Source organism: Vulpes lagopus, chromosome 21 (assembly GCF_018345385.1).
Source record: "Vulpes lagopus strain Blue_001 chromosome 21, ASM1834538v1, whole genome shotgun sequence".
In the NCBI taxonomy this organism is placed as follows: Eukaryota; Metazoa; Chordata; class Mammalia; order Carnivora; family Canidae; genus Vulpes; species Vulpes lagopus.
In genome coordinates, this window is record NC_054844.1 from 45,072,403 (window position 1) to 45,084,344 (window position 11,942).

Here is an 11,942-nt window from a genome sequence, read left to right on the forward strand (position 1 = left end):
GAGGTGTCTGTCGAGTTCGACGACATTTTATCCCGCGTGCGGATTCGTGAGCAGTCACCGCCACCAAGATGCGGGACACTTTCCTCACCACCAAGGTCTTTGTCTATCCCTTTGTCGTCACCTCCCCTCCCATTGTCCCACCCTCCCTAAGTCCTGGCAACCACCTGATACGTTTCCCATCTCTATGATTTTGTAATTTTACATCTTCATTCTTTAAAATAACTTCCCTATTTATAGGGTAAGGCAAAAGAAGATACTTAAATGATAGGCTAGAAGAGTAAGACAAAGTCTTCAATTTCAGTTTTGTTTTTTTTTAAAGATTTTCTTTATTTGAGTGACAGTGGAAGAGAGAGCACGTGTAGGGGGAGGGGCAGAGGGAGAGGGAGAAGCAGGCTCCTCGCTGAGCAGGGGGGCTCCATCCCGGGACCCCGAGATCATGACCTGAGCTGAAGGCCGACACTGAACCGACTGCAGCACCCACACGGGTTTGACCTGCCCGTGCTGGCGTGGAAGGCGTGTGAGGCCACATCGTCCACTTCCAGATGCAAACTCTTGCTTTTTGGATGTCTCGCAATAAACACAGTGAGGGATGAGCATTTTACTTATTTATCGCAGTTTATTTATCCAGCGAGTCATCTTCAGGTTCGTATGGAATGTGTTTCATGCGGAGCTTCTGGAGGTTGCATCTCCTTCTCCATTTTCTCTTCTTCACAAGACGCCAGTGGCCAAGAGCCTACACCACCCTTTCCGGTCAAAGCTGGGTGAATCCTCGTTTTTGGGCCTTGATCCACTCATTTGTTTCATTTTTCTGGGAAGGTGGTTTTCCCGATAACCAGAGAGGTTGAACATCTTTCTATACGTTTGCTGGCCATTTGGGTATTATTATTATTATTATTATCATTATTATTACTATTATTATTTTGGTACCTGGTCAAATCTCTTTCTCGTTTTCTATCTAGTTATATATTTTTTTCTTAGCGATTTATAAAAATTATTTACGTATACGTAAATAATTACGTTTATGTATACGTAAAAATTATTACGTATTCTGGATAAAAGAGTTCCCTTTTTTGTGTGTCTGCTATAAATATCTTCCCCATTATATGGATTTTTTTCTTTTATAAATCTTTTAAAAAGCTATTGTTTTTATTTCTCTAGTAATCCCTACACACGATGTGGGACTTAAACTCACAACCCTGAGATCAAGAGTCACATGCTCCTCCAACGGAGCCACCTCTCTTTTTAAAATATTTTATTTGAAATAATTACGGACTCAGGAGAAGTTGCAAAAATAGCAGTTTCTGATTTTCCTTGACTCTACGTACTGGTATCTGAACATCAGAAAACCTGGCTTCCTCTCCCATTCTTCACGGTCTGGCCTGGGTTAGAAGCCCCTCACTCACCAGCCTGGTCAGAGGTTCTGAGGGCCTCTCAGATTTTTCCTGTAAATGCATCTTCTGTGACTCGTGCGTGCAAACTCCCGGGGTAAGACACAGAGCTTCATGATCGTCATCAGTCTATGACACGGTCGCATCAACATGGGGTAATTGGCGAGTGACTTTTGCTCATTTACTCATTTTTTATTTTAACTGCAAGAACAGTACCAATGTACCCGCCTCTCCATCATCCTCACAAATCTGAGCAGTGACAGGAATCTCAATTGCTTTAGAATTTGTGATATATACGGCGCCGAAAGGAAGGAGATGCCAATGTGACATATGTTCTTTTTTTTTTTTAAGGACACCTGTTCTTAATCTTTGTTTTCTTCACCTCCAGAATTCCTCTCTGATGTCACTACCGTATATTCCTCATAAAATGTGTTATTTAAGGGTGTTGGTGGGTCAGATGGCAGAAATGAAACAGGGAGGAATACATTTTGGGGGATGGAAGCTCAAGAAAGTATGAGACTGATTTCCGTTCCACGACTAGCATTGAAAGTCTCACTGTGAGTTTTTCATATTTATCTCAGCGGTCACTGTAGAGATCTCCAGTGCTGCGGACACTCCCACAGCTCCACCTGCGCAGGTCCACGTTTTGAAGGGGGATCTCTGTGAGTCCTGGTGATCTCGGTCCCCCCATTTCACAGTGGACTAGGCCTGTCGAGGTAGGAGAAGGCGTGAGAAATGCCCCATGTTCTTTTTGCTTTCTCCTTTCACTTGGTTTCCCACAGCAGCTACACAGACCTCGATTTGCTTTTTATTTAGTGTGGAATCTGCCTGATTTCATCTTTAATAAAAGTTACACTGCAAATACCAAAAAAGTGCAACCTTTGTTCATGCATCTATTTGGGGTGATTATAATCAGTAAATTCATCTTTCCTTCGGAGAATTTCTTAAGACGTGGAAAATGGCATTATAGTGGCTATTCCTTAAGGAAAAAAATATGGACTAGGTAATTTTGTGGGTCTTTTAGGGTATATTGGGAATATTTAATTGTATTGAGGGTCAAGGTTCAGACCTGCCTTACAGGTTAGCTTATCCCTTCCTTTCCTACCACTGTATTGATTTATTATAAACATTTGTTTATCTGAGACTATTTCCAGGCACTATGTTAAATATTTCACATATTAAAATAAAAGTTTAGGGATCCCTGGGTGGCGCAGCGGTTTGGCGCCTGCCTTTGGCCCAGGGCGCGATCCTGGAGACCCAGGATCGAATCCCACGTCGGGCTCCCGGTGCATGGAGCCTGCTTCTCCCTCTGCCTATGTCTCTGCCTCTCTATCTCTCTCTGTGACTATCATAAGTAAATAAATAAGAAATAAAAATTAAAAAAAAATAAAAAAAATAAAATATAAGTTTAGTCCCACACCAACTTATTGGTTTTTTTTTTTGTTTTTGTTTTTTCACGCCAACTTTTTAAAGTGGTAAATTTGAAAGAAGTAGAAATGGATGCACAGGGATAGTGTCACTGTTTTAGACACACGCCGTATATGGCCAAGAGACGTTTTGTATTCATGCAATCTAAGTTCCAAGGAGGCTTTTTTTTTTTTTTTTTTAAGATTTTGTTTATTTATTCATAGACACACAGAGAGAGGCAGAGACACAGACAGAGGGAGAAGCAGGCTCCATGCAGGAAGCCCGACATGGGACTGGATCCCGGGTCTCCAGGATCACACCCCAGGCTGCAGGCGGCGCCAAACCGCTGCGCCACTGGGGCTGCCCCCAAGGAGGCTTTTACCAATATTGCTTTATATTATTTCAATGTCTGGGCATAGTTTGGCACGTGATCAAGAGTCTGTATGGGACTGCATGTGGCTGAAAATTTGGCCGTCTCCCTCCCCCGCGCCTTGCCCCAGGAAGACTTATTTTGTTGCCTAATTTTGGAGAGGTGCTTAATAAATCTTGGGATCTCTCTCATTAGAAAACTTCCAGCTCATTTGAGGCTTCTGGTCTGCGTTGCACAGACCACAGTGTTTTGGGGAGGAGCTGATTCTCTCACAAGTATGAGGCCGTAGAAGCTCTAACCTTAGATTCCTTGACCTCCTATGAATTCAGTGGCATTGGGCTCTGTTGCTCCCCTGGCACGTAGTAAACCAAGAGGCCACATTCTGTAACCTTCTACAGAAATGTCGGCAATAGATTTCTTTCTTTCTTTGTTTTTTAGTGTGTGTTACAAGTTTATTTGCGTGATTCCTTAGTACTGGAGGCTATTTGGTGAAGTCACTGAGCTGGAATCAGTGGCTGGTGGAATCAGATTTCTACCTTTGGCTTTGCTGGGCTCGAGTGTGCCCATATTTCATCCCACCTGATTGCCTACCTCATCTTCCTCCCATCCTCAACAGGTTTGTTTGCATTCAAATAAAGCCACATCAAAACTGGAGTTTATTTCTTATGAAACTATCCAGGCTTGTTTGTTCTGGACATTTCATATGTATGGGATCGTGCAATACGTACTAAAACCCACCAAACTGTACATTTGTTTATTTTTTAAAAAGATTTTACTTATTTATTTGACAGAGAGACAGAGAGAGACAGAGGGAGAGAGAGCAGGAGCAGGGGGAGGGGCAGAGGGAGAGGGAGAAGCAGGCTCCTGCTGAGTGGGGAGCCCAAATGCGGGGCTTGATCCCAGGACCCTGGGATCATGACCTGAGATGAAGGCAGATGCTTAACCGACTGAGCCGCCCAGGTGCCCCTGGACTATATACATTTAAAACAAGAGAATTATATGGTGTATAAATTGTATCTCAATAAAGCTATTAAAAAAATCTTTTCAGATAGCAATGGTGAAATCTCATGAAACAACCAGCATTAGGGTGCATTTTGGAAACTTAGAGTAACAAATATGGAGGATGTGCAGTAAATAATATAATCTAGGATTCAAAATGTGTGCTAAAGGTGCAAAAGGCACTGAGATTTCAGGCAATAGGTGGTATAATTCTGACAGAAATTGTAGTTTTCTTTCTGCCCACTTAATTATTTAATCAATTTAACCAAGCTGGCCAATTTTTTTCATGAAGACAAATCATCAAGGAAATAAAAGAATCCAGGTGACCCAGTTGAATCATATCAGCTGGATGATGGATAATAAATAGAGTAATATTTATTACTAAGAGGCAGAGATCTTATCTATAGAATGGCCTTACCTGGATATCTAGATTTATGATTATTTATATTAAATAAACCCAGAATCTATAGATTTATGAGTATAGGTTTCTGGGAAATGACTATGCAAACTATATATATCATTTGATCATTTCACATATAAAATTTTTTTTAAATCTTGTGCCAACTCTTTGAAGTCGTGAATTTTTAAAATGAGGAAATAAATGCAAGTAGAGACAGCGACTAAATGGACATATGGGAGTAAGGGTGTTATGGTCTAAATGTTTGTGTTTCACCAAAAATTTATATGTTGAAACATCACTGCCAAGATGACGGTTGGTATTAGGCCGGGGTTTTGGGAGGTGCTAGGCCAAGAGGGCAGAGCCCTCATGAATGGAATTAGTGCTCTTACTAGAGGGACCCCAGAGAAATCTCTCACCTTGTCTACCATGTGAAGACACAGCAAGAGGTCAGCAGTGGGCGACCCAGAAGACGGTCTACACCAGAACGCTACAACCGTGTGAGCATCCTGATCTTGGATTTCCAGCCTCCAGAAGTCTGAAAAATAAGTGTTTGTTGCTTATAAGCTACCGAGTCTACGGTATTTTGTTATAGCAGCCGAATGGACTAAGGCAAAGGGTGAAAGACTGTATCTGAATTAAGCCGATCGATATCTATGGAGAAATTTGCCAACATTACTTTTTACTATTTCATTGCCTGGGTGTGTCTTTACATCTTCACAAAAAAAATTTGAATTGAACAGACTAGAGCTGAAAAATTGATTCCCTTCCTTCTTCCAAGGAAAGCTGTCTTTGTTGTGTATTTCAGGAAAATTTGGTCCATCCTGCGGATACTTCCTTTTTAAAATTTCATCCAGCTTAGGCTTTGATCCAGAGTTGTATAGAGCAAATTCTTTTGGATAGGAGTTGATCTTCACACCGGTACTGTACTCCAGGAACTCGAACCCCAGATCCCTTTGCGTTAGGCACGTTTTACTCCCATTACAGATATCAAATAGGGAGTCACATTCTGCAGCCTCCTACGGAACTCTACAAACACTATCATTTTTTTATTCTATAGGTTTATTGGGATGAAAAGGCCAAAATACTTGTTTGTATCTGGGCGTGTAACTAACCCTAAATCATTCACTTGCACAGATTGGCTTTTGGTTCTACTTAGCTATCATGTGCCCTGTTTCAAACCATGGATTGCCTCCTTATCCCTCGACATCTCCTGCTGACAATGGTTTATCTGCTTTCACACAAAGAATAATCACTAGCAAGGTGAAAGTTGGAGTATTTTTCTTATAAAAATCTTTATTTTTTCATAGGGGAATGGAGGGAAAACTAAAATAAGATGAAATCAGAGAGGGAGACAAACCATAAGAGACTCTTAACTATAGGAAACAAATCGGGGTGATCCCTGGGTGGTGCAGCGGTTTGGCGCCTGCCTTTGGTCTGGGGCCCGATCCTGGAGACCCGGGATCGACTCTCACATCAGGCTCCCTGCATGGAGCCTGCTTCTCCCTCTGCCTGTGTCTCTGCCTCTCTGTCTCTCTGTGTGAGTATCATGAATAAATAAAATCTTTAAAAAAAAAAAAAAAAAGGAAACAAATCGGGTTGCTGGAGGGGAGGTTGGTGGGGGATGGGATAAGTGGGTGTTGGGCATCAAGGAGGGCATGTCATGTAACGAGCATTGGGTGTTTTTTTTTTCTTTATTTTTTAAAAATTTTTATTTATTTATGATAGTCACAGAGAGAGAGAGAGAGAGAGAGAGAGAGAGAGAGAGAGAGAGAGGCAGAGACACAGGCAGAGGGAGAAGCAGGCTCCATGCACCGGGAGCCCGACATGGGATTCGATCCCGGGTTTCCAGGATCACGCCCTGGGCCAAAGGCAGCGCTAAACTGCTGCGCCACCCAGGGATCCCGAGCATTGGGTGTTACACGCAAGTGATGAATTATTGAACTCTACCTCTGAGACTAATAATACACTATACGTTAATTGATTGAATTTATTTATTTATTTATTTTTATTTTACTTTTTTAGTTGATTGAATTTAAATAAAATAAAAATTAAAAAAAAATCTCTATTTTTCCATATGTGGAAAGGAGGAAGCAGAGAGAAAAGCAACAGGGCTGCATTTTGGAAACTTACAGTAATAAACATAGAGCCTATGCAATAAATGATAGAATCTGGGTTATAAAATGAACGCTAAGGACATAGAAGAAGCTCGGTAAATGGGTCTACAGACGATTTCATCCTCCAACAATCTCTTTTTTTCTGGCTGCTTTTGGATTTATCCATTCGACAATGCTAAACTGGCCAACTGCGATGTGCCTGCTACTATGAACACACTGGGTGAGTTCAGTGTCATGATAACGAACCCCGTGATGCCGTGTCCTGGAGGTAGGAGATTGCACCCCCGTAGGTTCTACACTAAAGAGGATTACAATCCCTCTTTGTGTTGGGTGCTGAACTCAACCTCGGTCACTTTATACTCAGTGTGTTTTAGAAGATTATCACCCCGGAGTTTGCCATCAGAATGGACTGTGGTTGAACAGACATGAATGGAAGCCGAAGGAATAATAATCTGCGGGAACGTTTTTAAGGGAAGAGAATGCACATTACTTCTCGGAGCAAGTGATGGGAGAGGATGATCACACGTTCTATGTGAAAGTGGATTGGAAATGGTTAGGGAGAGGTTAAAGGAGTTGGCTTGCAGTTAGTTTACTATCCCCCCCCCTTCCCAAGGAGGCATCCATTAGAAAGGAGAGGGCAGCGGTATACCCAGTGTATCTGACTGTCTAATGGACAAGTCGATGAATAAGAATTCCTAAGAGGAACAGTCCATCTATTGAATGGCTTTAGTTGGCTAACCCAGATTGAGGGGCGCACATATAAATACACCCGTAATCTATAGATTTGGGGAATGGATCCCTGGGGAATGCCAAGCAAACCATACCTGTCAGTGGAGTATAAAATGCAGCTATTTCAAAACTTCAGCACCGCTCAGTCCGTGGGGTTACTCAGCTAAATCCTTCTCTGTGACTCCTCTATTATTTGGGGGTCCAAGACTCTTGCTTCCTTGGTGGAATGTCCAAGCTATCTTTCTACCTGCCCGGCCCTCTTGATTGCCCATACCTACTGAAGCATTAGAAAAATTTAACACTGAGCAATATCTCTGAATTAGGAGAGTCTGATTAACTGAGTGCATGTACTGGTTCAGTTTGGTGTAATTGGCAGGATTTACCTTCAGACTTGTGAATTATATCTCACTGGTTAGCAGATTTTTAGCAGGCATAAATCGGGGATTGGAAAGTGTACGATAAATATACGATTCCAGAATGCTTGCTCATCCACCTTGACTACAAAGTGGCAAAAGTTTGAAAAGAATCAATGATGTTAAAGTTTACCAGTGGTATTTGAGGAAATAGTTTTAGTTTGATACGAATTTTTGGCAAGGGGATAGAACCCCCAAATTCTGTCAATAGCCAGTGAGCTTCAAAGTGGATACTGAGCTCCAGGCGGGGACTGTATCTCTAATATCTCGATTCCAGCGTAATTTGACCTTCGGCGGAGACTATTCGCACCGAGCCTAGAATTCCCACCTACAGAAACTGTGAGATGTTAAACTTCTGTTGCTGTCTTCCACTAAGTTTGTTACTCAGCCATAGAAAACTAATTTTAGATACTGCTGAGTGGAAGAGATTTGGGGTTGACGACTGCTCTCCAATGGGCTGCTTACTTTTGGTCCCTAAGCTGCTCCAGCGAGTGTGCATTGGAGGAGGCCATTGAGAGGATGTGATCACCAGTAGACCCGAGAGCTGGACCTCAAAGACTGTGGTGGTCTAGAACTGTCGTGAATAGCAAGTCTACTAAATTTGTGCTTAAATAGAAAAATTATATATCAACTGAATAAAAGTCTAAGCTGAATCTGAAAAAAATTGAGTCACAGTCCCTCAATTCATTTCCAGGGTTGAAGGGGTTTATAGACCCCCAAACCCCTTAAATGAAGGGGAGGCCAGGTCCCCATGAGTGTAACTCCTGGCACACTACTGAACATTGAAACTGTTGATCTTTTTTCCAGCCGTTCCTCAAAAGAGCACAGCCTTTTACCAGGGAAATTGCACACCAAGGAGAAGCAGGCTCTGAGCTGACATGGATCCTGGGGGACTGCTCCTTGTCACTGCGACCTACTAGTTGGAGTAGAGGCTCATGGGGGTCGGAGTATTTCTGAGTATTTATTTATTTATTTATTTATTTATTTATTTATTTATTATTTCTGAGTCTTTAACTCAGGTCAGTGGGTCCCTGAAGCCATTCTCCAGTTTCAGAATAAACGCTGAGAGCAGCTGGGTGAGCAGGTGGCAAAACCCCAGTGGCGTCTGAAATACCAGTGGCAGGAAGGGACCCTTTCGGGAGGTTTTCTCGGGCCTCCCTATGTGGATCACAGCACAGGCCTTAAGATCTTGGAGCAAGACCCCGCCAGCCTCCCTAGATAATTACTCTCCTTTAGGGAAACAGCTCTTGGACTGCTAAGGGTCTAAGTGGAGACTGAGCGCAACCACTGACCATCAAGCTGCTTTATGACCTAATGGACAGGATTAGGTCCGAGCAGGCGCCGAGTTCACAGGGAATCTACGTGAAGTGGCTCCAATGCCCAGAGTCGCCCTCTCCCTTCCAGCCCGGGCCTATGGCTTCGAAAGGGCTCCCTACACTCAGATGTCGGGAGAAGCGAAGAGCCGGGTCTGGCTTATCAGTGGAGCATCCTGCATGATGTTCAGGCACCGTCCCAAGGTGAACAGCGGCCACACCACAGCCCCTCTCCAGGGCATCCTCGAAGGAGGGTGGCGAAGGGGAATCAGTGTGCCAGTTGCTCACTTTCCTCGGAATGAGCAATGCCCGGCGGTACCATTACTTATCAATTTGAGAGCTACGGCCAGTATGTGGCTGAATGGTCAGGGACTGGGTGCTTAGCGACCAAGGTGTTCGGGGCGGAGTGTGCACAGACCTCTGTGGAGGAGCGTCAGCGGCCACCCGGCCTGGCCAAGGCCCTCGGGGTGCCCGGGAGGAGCCCACGGGAGGTGGGCGAGGCTGTCCGCGCAGCCTGCTCCTGCAGAAGTGGAAGCGAAGCCAAGGAAGGCGGCAGGAAAGGATAAGTCTTTGGGCAAAAAAGTGCAAACCAAGGGGAAGAGGGGAGCAAGGGGCAAACAGGCTGAAGTGGCCAACCAAGAAACGAAGAAGCTTTACCCGCGAAGACGGAGAAAGCAAAGACGGGGAGAGTCCAGCCTCCGCTGGGCAGGAGAGGGAGAGGCCAAGTCTGACCAGCGCCACATACCGTGTCTTACCAGTGGTCCCTGTCTACAATCCAGGGGAATATTTTTATCAGCTATTTTGTAAACGCCAAGTCTTTTTTTTTTTATAAATTTATTTTTTATTGGTGTTCAATTTGCCAACATACAGAATAACACCCAGTGCTCATCCCGTCAGGTGCCCCCCTCAGTGCCCGTCACCCAGTCACCCCCACCCCCCGCCCTCCTCCCCTTCCCCTACCCCTAGCTCATTTCCCAGAGTTAGGAGTCTCTCATGTTCCGTCTCCCTTTCTGATATTTCCCACTTATTTTTTCTCCTTTCCCCTTTATTCCCTTTCTCTATTTTTTTATGTTCCCCAAATGAGTGAGACCATATAATTAAACACAAGTCTTTCAGTAGCTCTAGAAACATTTTTAAGAAGGAGGGAATCCCACCTCATCCCATTTTTTTTTTTAAGTGTAAATGCTTTTTTTTTTTTTTTTTAAGAGGTGAGATCATTTGCTGGCTGTTTGTTTTTTGCTACAACCAGAAAATAGTGGGACATTGAATGTGGGAGGCTTTGATTGTCTTGGGTGTCAGCTCAACATTCCACAGACGGGGTAGTTTTTCCATCCTATAATACCAAACATACTAAACAGCAATTTGGAGTCAGTCGTGCATTTAATATGTCTCGAACATTTAAAATTTCCTCTATTCCCATGTTGTTTTTGGTAGAATTGTTTCCTAAAGAAAACCACTCCTAGATCGTGGCTCTCCTTGTCAGAATTCCTGTGCACTCTGCAACATCTTGGTTGTGGTGGCCCAGTTTTCCTAGTAACTGTTGATGTGCTGTGCAAGATTGAAAATTTGAATATGTAGTGTATATGATACTAAATTGTGAATTAATGGGGCTTAAAAATGTAACAGCACATCAACATTTGAAGATATTGGTACTTGATATACTGTTAAAGGAAAGTTTGCCTCCGAATTTTAAGCTGGAAGGTCACTGGGATAACTTTTATTTTTTATTTTTTTAATTTATTTTATTATTTATTTATTTATTTACTGGAATACCTTTTATTTATTTTTTATTTTTTTATTTATTTATGATAGTCACAGAGAGAGAGAGGCAGAGACACAGGCGGAGGAAGAAGCAGGCTCCATGCACCGGGAGCCTGACGTGGGATTCGATCCCGGGTCTCCAGGATCGCGCCCTGGGCCAAAGGCAGGCGCCAAACCGCTGCGCCACCCAGAGATCCCTGGAATACCTTTTAGAAAAGAATCACAACTACATGTTTTTTTAGATTTTTGGTACGTATGCTAGGAATTGCGTACAAATTGAAATTTGTACTGATCCTCAGAACAACCAATAAAAACTCAATTATGAAAGAAAAAAAAAAGAGCTCTATGAATAGGAAAAATATGTGAAGATATTTGTGTCCCATGTGAATGCTCATTGTAGGGTGACCTCGGCAGAAGACTTCTTTTTTTCATTAAAGATTTTATTTACTTATTTGATAGAGAGAGAGCACAAGCAAGGGGTATAGTAGGCAGAGGGAGAGGGAGAAGTGGGCTCCCTGCTCAGGAGGAAGCCTGATGTGGGACTTGACCTCAGGACCCTGGGACCATGACCCTCGCCAAAGCAGACACTTACCTGACTGAGCCGTCCAGGCGTCCCAGACGACGGGTTCTGTAATGGACTTCCACTCATCGAGGCCCGTCTAGCTATGGCTACTGCTGAGAGTCCAGGCATCCCTGGTCTACTAGACTCACTCAGAAGCCTAGGTCACAGCAACCCTTCTAAATTCCCTAAGGGAGCCCTTTATAACCTATGGGCATAGCAGGTAAAATAAGCCCAACTAGATGTGTTTATTGATAATATATTTCCAAAACAATTGCTGGTGGTGGTGGCAGCCCTTCTGGTTCTGTTTTTGCTATTCTGGCTATGAATGTCCTTGCTACCTGCATGCCTGTTGGAATACTCCCAAATTCCCAACCTATCTCATGGGAACCACCACAAGGGAACCAATCCAACTGCCTTTTTCAGTGAAAATAATAAGTACGCCACGATATCAGCTAAGTCAAGGCACAGAGGACCTTTATTGCTATG

At 43.4% G+C, this 11,942-nt stretch overlaps 1 long non-coding RNA gene across 1 annotated transcript; it reads right to left on the reverse strand.

Annotated features, from left to right (window-relative positions):
* Positions 1–1,104: 1,104 nt before the first annotated feature.
* LOC121480348 lies at positions 1,105–11,581 on the reverse strand. Its single transcript, XR_005984938.1, has 3 exons — positions 11,487–11,581; positions 4,981–5,099; positions 1,105–2,096 (listed from the first exon to the last, which is right to left on the reverse strand). It is a non-coding gene; the product is annotated as an uncharacterized LOC121480348 (long non-coding RNA).
* Positions 11,582–11,942: the final 361 nt, after the last annotated feature.